This window comes from Anomaloglossus baeobatrachus, chromosome 8 (genome assembly GCF_048569485.1).
Source record: "Anomaloglossus baeobatrachus isolate aAnoBae1 chromosome 8, aAnoBae1.hap1, whole genome shotgun sequence".
Lineage (NCBI taxonomy): Eukaryota > Metazoa > Chordata > Amphibia > Anura > Aromobatidae > Anomaloglossus > Anomaloglossus baeobatrachus.
Genome location: NC_134360.1, coordinates 220822665 through 220833269, shown reverse-complemented (window position 1 = coordinate 220833269; position 10605 = coordinate 220822665).

The following is a 10605-nucleotide window of genomic DNA, read 5'->3' as shown; positions in this document are numbered from 1 at the left end:
TATCGCTGATCTGTGTAACGTCATTGATATCCATAATGTCGGTGCGTCCGCAGGTACGATGTTGCTCCTGCGGCAGCACACATCGCTGTATGTAAACCCGCAGGAGCGACAAACATCTCCTTACCTGCGTCCCGACGGCAATGCGGAAGGGAGAAGGTGGGCAGGATGTTATGTCCCGCTCATCTCCGCCCCTCCGCTTCTATTGGCCGGCCGATTAGTGACGTCGCGGTGACGTCGCTGTGACGCCAAACGCATCTCCCCCTTGAGGAGGGATTGTCACAGCGACGGCGCTGACCAGGTATGTGCGTGTGACGCTGCCGTAGCGATAATGTTCGCTACGGCAGCAATTGTGGCGCCCTGGCCTAGCCAGGTCATCACAGATAACACACAAACACCCCACCCCCATCAGATAGGGACACCAGCCAAACACAAAACACTTGTTGCCTCCCTCCAGGGTCTGATGTCCACATCAGGTGGGGCGGAGCTAAGTGGTTGGCTCCACCCACCGAGGAGTTCACAGGCCTGGAGGCGGGAAAAGTGACAGTTGTGTCGAGGAGTTTGAAGTGAGAGGAGTGAACACTTGGGTGTCTGGGTTTATGGCCCAGGCACTGACAGCAAGGTTGGCAGACGGTGGTGGCCATCTGCAGGAGTGGTGAATCGACGTGGAACCGTAGGACCGGGGACAGGCGATGGCCCGCCGGTACTGACCGGGGAGCGAAGTGAAGCCAGCACACACAGGCAGGGCCATCGGACCCCGACCAGGCTGGGAGCCGCCGACAACAGTCAAATCCGAGTGCGACCGGAACCTCAGGGGTTTCCAAGCAGCCAAAGACCCGATTGAAGGCAACCGCCCACACCGTGAGGGTAACAGCTACCGCCTAAGGCTAGAGACCCAAGGGCCAGCGCCTGCGGGCAAACGGGCTCCTCCGGTACCCATACACCGGGGAGCGGACTACCGTTGGGAACCCATCGTAGTCAAACAAGTACACTAAGGTGCAGGGAAAGACAGCCGCCATCACCTGTCCGGGGAGAGACACTGCAGCCGGCTGCGGGACCCATCCATGCAGCCGTTTGGTTTACTGAGGACTTTGTACCCTTCTTACTGAGTGAGTACACCCATGCCGTCCGGCGCCGCGCTGTCCCTGCACCTCACCAACCCTGCCTCCCCGTCGCATCATCGGGCCCCGGGACCACCGACCCTACTCTCGGAGGGGGAAAACAACATCCCAGCTGCTACCTACCATCGCTCCCGGGATCCCCGTCATCAGCAGCGGTGTTCCCCATCTTCACCACGACCCGTGGGTGGCGTCAAGGACTAAATCCCCCAAACCGACCACCCCCTTTCACTCACGGGCGAGGAGCGCCACTCGAGTCCCCGGATCCGGCCCACCGCTCGAGCCACCGAGCAGCCATCGCAGCAGCGCCGGACCCGAGCGTTAGCGAGCGCAGCGTAGTGACGTCCTCCCCGCCCGCGACAACTTGGCGTCACGGACTAAATCCCCAAACAAACCACCCCCTTTTCACTCACGGGCGAGGAGCGCCGCTCGAGTCCCCGGATCCGGCACACCGCTCGAGTCACCGAGCAGCAGCAGCAGCGCCGGACCCGAGCGTTAGCAAGCGCAGTGCCCCGCCGCCCGCGACACAATCACCACATATCGCATGTGCGACGGGGGCGGGTGCTATCGCGCTCGACATCGCTAGCAATTGCTAGCGATGTCGCAACGTGTAAAGCCCGCCTAAGGCTACTTTCACACATCAGTTTTTTGGCATCAGGCACAATCCGGCGTGTGCCTGATGCAATGGATCCATCGCAGAATATGCAATAACGGATGTGCCGGAACCTTTTTTTGACGGATCCGGTATACCGGATCTGTAAAAAAACGGATCTGGCGCATCCGTTTTTTGCATCAGTTTCGGATCTGCTTATTTACAATAAATTGGAGCATGCGCAGTTTAAAAAAAAAAAAAAACGGATCTGGCGGCCGCATCTGTTTTTTTGTCGGCATCCATAGGCTTCCATTGTAAATCCCGCCGTATCGCGCCGGATTCGGTGCAATGCGTTTTTTTGTCAGAGACAAAAAATCGTTACAAGAGACATTCCATCCGGCCGATGCATTAGCCAATTATGCCAGATCCGACAAAAACCGGATACAACGCAATGCCATCCAGCACAATCCGGCGCTAATACAAATCAATGGGGATTAAACGGATCTGGGGCCGGATCCGTTTTATTCATTTTTTTCCAGATTGTGCCTGATGGAAAAAAAACTGATGTGTCAAAGTAGCCTAAAGGCCCATTTACACACAACGATATCGCTAACGATATGTCGTCGGGGTCACGGAATTCGTGACGCACATCCGGCGTTGTTAGCGACATCGTTGTGTGTAACAGCTCCGAGCAAGTGTTAATGATCAAAAATACTCACCTAATCGTTGATACGTCGTTCATTTTCATAATCTCGTTGGTCGTTGTGGACGCAGGTTGTTCGTCGTTCCTGAGTCAGCACACATCGCTACATGTGACACCCCGGGAACGATGAACAACACCGTACCTCTGACCTCCAGCAACGAGGTGGGCGTGTCGTTAATGCGGCTGCTCTCAGCCCCTCCGCTTCTATTGGTCGGCCGCTGTGTGACGTCGCTGTGACAGTGCATGAGCCTTCCTCCTTAACAAAGAGGTTGTTCGCCGCCCACAGCGATGTCGCTAGGCAGGTAAGTATGTGTGACGGGTGTTAGCGATATTGTGTGCCACGGGCAGCGATTTCCCCGTGATGCACAAACGACGGGGGCAAGTACGCTCGCTAGCGATATCGTAGCGTGTAAATGAGCCTTTACTCTTCAAGACCAAGTAATTGTGTGACGAGGACGGCAACGTTCCTTCTTGTTCCACCAGAGGATAAACATCGTCCATGGTCCCCATTGTAATCAGCCATTACCTTTTCTAATCAATCATGTCGTCCACTTTTCACATTTTGTTGCCTGCAGCCTTAAAAGAAACCGGTCACATTAAACATGAAGTCCCATGTGTGAGAAGCAGGACGAGCTGAGCAGCGTTAAAAACATATTAGTAGTAAAAATATATCAGCAAAACTAATAATGTATCCATTTACAGAGAAAACTCAGCTTTAACTGGTCTTCCGTAAATCAATAGTTCACATGAAAATAAGAAACTTTTGGTAATAATCGTATTAGAGAAATCTGCTTCTTTCTCCTCCTGGAAGGATCCTTCATTCTCAAGATTCTGAATTCCCAGGTAAAATATGTCTTCAGTGAATACAGACTTTCCCATTACTGAGATAGGAGAGGACAGTTGGTGCTCAAAAAGATCTTTGGAGGACAGTAAAGCGGGCTTTACACGCTACGACATCGCTCAAGTGATCTCGTTGGGGTCGCGGAATTTGTGACGCACATCCGTCCGCTTTAGCGATGCCGTTGCGTGTGTCACCTATGAGCGATTTTGCATCGTCGCAAAAAAGTGCAAAATCGCGCATCGGTGACATGGGGGTCCATTCTCAAATATCGTTACTGCAGCAGTAACGAAGTTGTTCCTTGTTCCTGCGGCAGAACACATCGCTCCGTGTGACACCGCAGGAACGAGGAACCTCTCCTTACCTGCCTCCCGGCCACAATGCGGAAGGAAGGAGGTGGGTGGGATGTTCGTCCCGCTCATCTCCTCCCCTCCGCTTCTATTGGGCGGTGGTTCAGTGACGCTGCTGTGACTTCGCTGTGACGCTGAACGAAACGCCCCCTTAGAAAGGAGGCGGTTCGCCGGTCACAGCAAAGTCGCAGGGCAGGTAAGTAGTGTGACGGGTCCGGGCGATATTGTGCGACACGGGCAGAGATTTGCCTGTGTCGCACAACCGATGGGGGCGGGTACGCACACTAACTATATCGGGACCGATATCACAGAGTGTAAAGCGGCCTTAACTCTGAGGAGAGCACAATGTCTGTTGGCCTCTAGCTCCTCCATACAATTCTAAAAACACCATTGTCATCTTCAACATCCTAAAGGGGAGAATCTGACTTCACTGAATATAGATTTTAACAAATTTAGCCATGAATTGAGTCTGAGAGAGCAATCTAGGAGGATTGAAACAGATTAAATGGGCTCTGATCTAGCATCTATAGACTTCCAACGAGGCCGATGGACCAGGGACCCCGATATCAGTCTGCTGAGACCCCATCTGCCCCCACCTGAACATCCCATGCAATGAGAAACCACACTCAGGCATGGAAGGCAGAACTCTCTTTAATGGAGATACAGTGCCTTGCGAAAGTATTCAACCCCCTTAAATTTTTCAACCTTTTCCCACATTTCAGGCTTCAAACATAAAGATAAAAATGTTAATGTTCTGGTGAAGAATCAACAACATGTGGGACACAATTGTGAAGTTGAACGAAATTTATTGCTTATTTTTAACTTTTGGAAAAAATAAATAACTGAAAAGTGGGGCGTGCAATATTATTCATCCCCTTTACTTTCACTGCAGCAAACTCACTCCAGAAGTTCATTGAGGATCTCTGAATGATCCAATGTTGACCTAAATGACTGATGATGATAAATATAATCACCTGTGTGTAATCAAGTCTCCGTATAAATGCACCTGCTCTGTGATAGTCTCAGTGTTTTGTTTAAAGCACAGAGAGCATCATGAAGCCAAGGAACACAACAGGCAGGTCCGTGATACTGTTGTGGAGAAGTTTAAAGCCGGATTTGGTTACAAAAAGATTTCCAAAACTTTAAACATATTGAAATGGAAGGAGTATCATACCACTGCAAATCTACCAAGACCCGGCCGTCCATCCAAACAAGGAAAAGACTGATCAGAGATGCAGCCAAGAGGCCCATGATCACTCTGCATGAACTGCAGAGATCTACAGCTGAGGTGGGAGAGTCTGTCCATAGGACAACAATCAGTCGTACACTGCACACATCTGGCCTTTATGGAAGAGTGGCAAGGAGAAAGCCATTTCTCAAAGATATCCATAATAAGTGTCATTTAAAGTTTGCGACAAGCCACCTGGAGACACCAAACATGTGGAGGAAGGTGCTCTGGTCAGATGAAACCAAAATCAAACTATTTGGGCACAATGCAAAACGATATGTTTGGCGTAAAAGCAACACAGCTCATCACCCTAAACACACCATCCCCACTGTCAAACATGGTGGTGGCAGCATCGTGGTTTGGGCCTGCTTTTCTTCAGCAGGGACAGGGAAGATGGTTAAAATTGATGGGCAGATGGATGGATGAAGACCATTTTTGAAGAAAACCTGTTGGAGTCTGCAAAAGACCTGAGACTGGGACAGATATTTGTCTTCCAACAAGACAATGATCTCAAACATAAAGCAAAATCTACAATGGAATGGTTCACAAATAAACGTATCCAGGTGTTAGAATGGCCAAGTCACAGTCCAGACCTGAATCCAATCGAGAATCAGTGGAAAGAGCTGAAAACTGCTGTTCACAAACGCCTCCATCCAACCTCACTCAGCTCCAGCTGTTTACAAAGGAAGAATGGGCAAGAATTTCAGTCTCTCGATGTGCAAAACTGATAGACACATACCCCAAGCAACTGCAGCTGTAATCGCAGCAAAAGGTGGCGCCACAATGTGTTAACTTAAAGGGGATGAATAATATTGCACACCCCAATTTTCAGTTTATTATTTTTTTGAAAAGTTTAAAATAAGCAAACAATTTCGTTCAACTTCACAATTGTGTCCCACTTGTTGTTGATTCTTCACCATAATATTACATTTTTTATCTTTATGTTTAAAGCCTGAAATGTGGGAAAAGGTTGAAAAATTCAAGGAGGCCGAATACTTTCACAAGGCACTGTAAGTGTATGCAACAGGTAAGTGACGGGACCACGGGGTCTGGGGGGTTACTCGTCACCGGGCCGGTGTAGGGGGTGGGATGTCACAGCAGCCAGGCCTGGTTCCGTGACCCCAGTAGTGTCAATAAAGATGGATGAAGGAAATATTTACAGGGAAGAAGAGTTTATATTCGTGACGCCACCTGTGGTCTGCGGCTAATAGAGAAGCCGCCGCTGCGGGAGGTATCCTCTTGGGCAGATGGTACAACACAGGGGCTGTAGTTTCCTTTACCTTTACTTGGCAGATGTTAATACAGGCCCGGGAGTCTGGTCCAGAAGATAATGAGAGTCCGGTCAGCCTGGAACCAATAAGAGGATTCCCCTTGCCAGGTGGGTTGGAGGTCTTCCTTGTTGTGCTAGGTGTATGAGTGTTGGCTGTTGGTGTACCTCATATGTCAGACCCCCCGTTCTTGCTTCCAGGCATAGCATAACTCCCTGTGAGGAGGGCAATACTACTGTGGCTCCCGGACACTGGGGTGCCACATAAGTGTATGCGGCAGCTAAGTGTGTGCTGCAGTTGCTCGATAGCCGCTGCCTCTCTGGCACTCTGTCATACAATGCGAAGAATGACCTGTGATCAAGCTCCAAAAAAAACCCATAGAACTTGGCATTGCCAAACCGCGATGTAGTGAGAGGTTCCGGTAAGAAGAGACAGAGGTCATTCCCGCCAGCATGGAGAACCAGAATAACTGGAGAAGAAATGACCAGAGAGATCTCAACTACTTCCAACAAAAACTTAAGGCCAAGTTAAGCCTCTAATGCTTCATTGAAAATCCAAACCCCAAAGACTGAGTCTTGTTCCACCTGGTCGACTCTCTGCTTTCTGAGCCCAAAAGATATACAAAAGGCCCAACATCCTTACCACAGGTTTGTACCATCTGGAAGAGAAAAAATTGTTACCCAGGAAATTAATCTGGTCTAATGTGACACACGGCGCACAATGTATCATGGGTTGGATCCTCTAACATGTGTCACGGGTGTTGGTGGCCGTGCCCGTGTCTTGGCACACTGGTGACAGTGAAAAGCACGTGGCTGTGGGTGTGCGAGGTTTAGGCTGGTGATACTGTTTTCCTGTCAGCTAGGTGGTTAATGGCGTGACCCTTGATGTTGGTACAAGAAAAACTGTTTTTTTGACCTTTGAGTCGGAGTATGCAGGCCTACATCACAAAAGTAGGATCATCGTGGCGAAAGCTCCCCAGACAAATTTGGATAAGGAATGAGCTCACTAAGGCTAGGTTCACATTTCCGTTGTTTTGCATCAGTCACATGCGTTGCTTGACGCTTGTGACTGATGCGTAGTACAACGGATGACAAGAATTAGAATTCATTGTTGGACTCCGTTGTAAAAGAGAGAACAATCAGCTGATCGTTCACATTAGCCGGCCGGCTTTTGAGAGCAAACAGATGATCTCCCAGCGGCCGGCTAATGAGAGCGATCAGCTGATCGCTCACAGCAGCCGGCCGCTGGGTGATCAGCTGATCGCTCACAGCAGCCGGCCGCCGGGTGATCAGCTGATCGCTCACAGCAGCCGGCCGCCGGGTGATCAGCTGATCGCTCACAGCAGCCGGCCGCCGGGTGATCAGCTGATCGCTCACAGCAGCCGGCCGCCGGGTGATCAGCTGATCGCTCACAGCAGCCGGCCACCGGGTGATCAGCTGATCGTTCGGCCACCGAGAATGTGTGCGGGGGCGGAGTGGGGGGGGGGGGGAGCCGAGCGGGGCCATGGCGATGAGGACGTCAGTGCCAGGGACTGCATGGCTGGGGACAGGTGAGTGTGTGTGTATATATGTATATGTGTATGTATGTATGTATGTACAGTGCCTACAAGTAGTATTCAACCCCCTGCAGATTTAGCAGGTTTGATAAGATGCAAATAAGTTAGAGCCTGCAAACTTCAAACAAGAGCAGGATTTATTAACAGATGCATAAATCTTACAAACCAACAAGTTATGTTGCTCAGTTAAATTTTAATAAATTTTCAACATAAAAGTGTGGGTCAATTATTATTCAACCCCTAGGTTTAATATTTTGTGGAATAACCCTTGTTTGCAATTACAGCTAATAATCGTCTTTTATAAGACCTGATCAGGCCGGCACAGGTCTCTGGAGTTATCTTGGCCCACTCCTCCATGCAGATCTTCTCCAAGTTATCTAGGTTCTTTGGGTGTCTCATGTGGACTTTAATCTTGAGCTCCTTCCACAAGTTTTCAATTGGATTAAGGTCAGGAGACTGACTAGGCCACTGCAACACCTTGATATTTTCCCTCTTGAACCAGGCCTTGGTTTTCTTAGCTGTGTGCTTTGGGTCGTTGTCTTGTTGGAAGATGAAATGACGACCCATCTTAAGATCCTTGATGGAGGAGCGGAGGTTCTTGGCCAAAATCTCCAGGTAGGCCATGCTATCCATCTTCCCATGGATGCGGACCAGATGGCCAGGCCCCTTGGCTGAGAAACAGCCCCACAGCATGATGCTGCCACCACCATGCTTGACTGTAGGGATGGTATTCTTGGGGTCGTATGCAGTGCCATCCAGTCTCCAAACATCACGTGTGTGGTTGGCACCAAAGATCTCGATCTTGGTCTCATCAGACCAGAGAACCTTGAACCAGTCTGTCTCTGAGTCCTCCAAGTGATCATGAGCAAACTGTAGACGAGCCTTGACATGACGCTTTGAAAGTAAAGGTACCTTACGGGCTCGTCTGGAACGGAGACCATTGCGGTGGAGTACGTTACTTATGGTATTGACTGAAACCAATGTCCCCACTGCCATGAGATCTTCCCGGAGCTCCTTCCTTGTTGTCCTTGGGTTAGCCTTGACTCTTCGGACAAGCCTGGCCTTGGCACGGCTGGAAACTTTCAAAGGCTGTCCAGGCCGTGGAAGGCTAACAGTAATTCCATAAGCCTTCCACTTCCGGATGATGCTCCCAACAGTGGAGACAGGTAGGCCCAACTCCTTGGAAAGGGTTTTGTACCCCTTGCCAGCCTTGTGACCCTCCACGATCTTGTCTCTGATGGCCTTGGAATGCTCCTTTGTCTTTCCCATGTTGACCAAGTATGAGTGCTGTTCACAAGTTTGGTGCAGGGTCTTAATTAGTCAGAAAAGGCTGGAAAAAGAGATAATTTATCCAAACATGTGAAGCTCATTGTTCTTTGTGCCTGAAATACTTCTTAATACTTTAGGGGAACCAAACAGAATTCTTGTGGTTTGAGGGGTTGAATAATAAATGACCCTCTGAATAAACTTTTCACAATTTAAAAAAAAAATAAAAATAAAAAAATAAATAACATTCTTTTTTGCTGCAGTGCATTTCACACTTCCAGGCTGATCTACAGTCCAAATGTCACAATGCCAAGTTAATTCCGAATGTGTAAACCTGCTAAATCTGCAGGGGGTTGAATACTACTTGTAGGCACTGTATGTATGTATGTATGTATGTATGTATGTATGTATGTATGTGTGTGTGTGTGTGTGTGTGTGTGTGTGTGTGTGTACATACGGAGTGCAGGAGGGGGCGAAGCCGAGCGGGGAAGTGTAGGGCTCCCTGCACACGTAGCCAAGGTAAATATCGGGTAACTAAGCAAAGCACTTTGCTTGGTTACCCGATATTTACCTTGGTTACCAGCGTACACCGCTTAGTGCTGGCTCCTTGCACACGTAGCCAGTGTACACATCGGGTTACTAAGCAAAGCGCTTTGCTTAGTAACCCGATGTGTACCTTGGTTATGTGTGTAGGGAGCCAGAGAGAGCATGCACAGCGAAAGCCTACGGATTGCGCTGCTCAAAAAAGTTACACTCTGAGTTCCTGCCACCCGACGGTCAGTTGTTCCCCGACTGATCAATCGGGCGGAGGATGCAACACAGCGTCATCAGTCACAATCCGCCACTCATAGAAGTCTATGGGAACAATGGAATCTGCCAAACGGATTCCATTGTTTACCAGAGCCGCGGTTTGTGACTGATACAAATTGACGAAAATGTGAACTTAGCCTAAGACGTAAGTTTTCAAAAGCAAAAAAAAAACAAAAAAAAATCGGCAGGAGAAAGGGAAGACTCAAATAGGAGAGTAAACAAAGGGTTAGAAGCAAATGAAGAAACATTAAAGTAAGTAAAAGAGATGTCTTGTGTTCTCCCCTCGAGTCTGAGCCCTCTCCAGCCCTTATTGATATGGTGGAAATTGAAAAGCTTGGTAACATTTGTCCAGCTATGGGGATGAAATTGGAAAGTTTACCTTGAGACACAGCTCTGATCAAATGTTCCTAAACACCCAACCTATGAAGGTGAAGGAAATACAGAATAGAAACCTCCAGACGAATAAAATCGGATGAAGCACCAAGACCGTCAACCACTAATTCATAGCAGTCTCTTCACGCCTTACCGTAAAGCTTGCCGCATTGATGGAGCCAAGGAAGACTTCACCAGCGCCATCCAATGTTCTCCAACTCTTCCCACATAAGGGATGGACATGGATACCGCTACACTTGGTTCTTGGGCCGAAGCCCTCGATATCTCTGCCAACAAAAATGAAAAAGAGTCAGGAATGATATTTCTCGCACCTGGAACATAGCTGGCCCGGAACCAAATATTGAAAACCTATACAATTGAGATTGAAGAACCTAATGAGCTTGATAACCAGGAGGGATGATGACGACAAAACTATGGAAAGAACAATGATCAAGTTATTGGACCAAAAGCAAATCTGTTTATACCGAAGTGATGAAACCCAGAAATT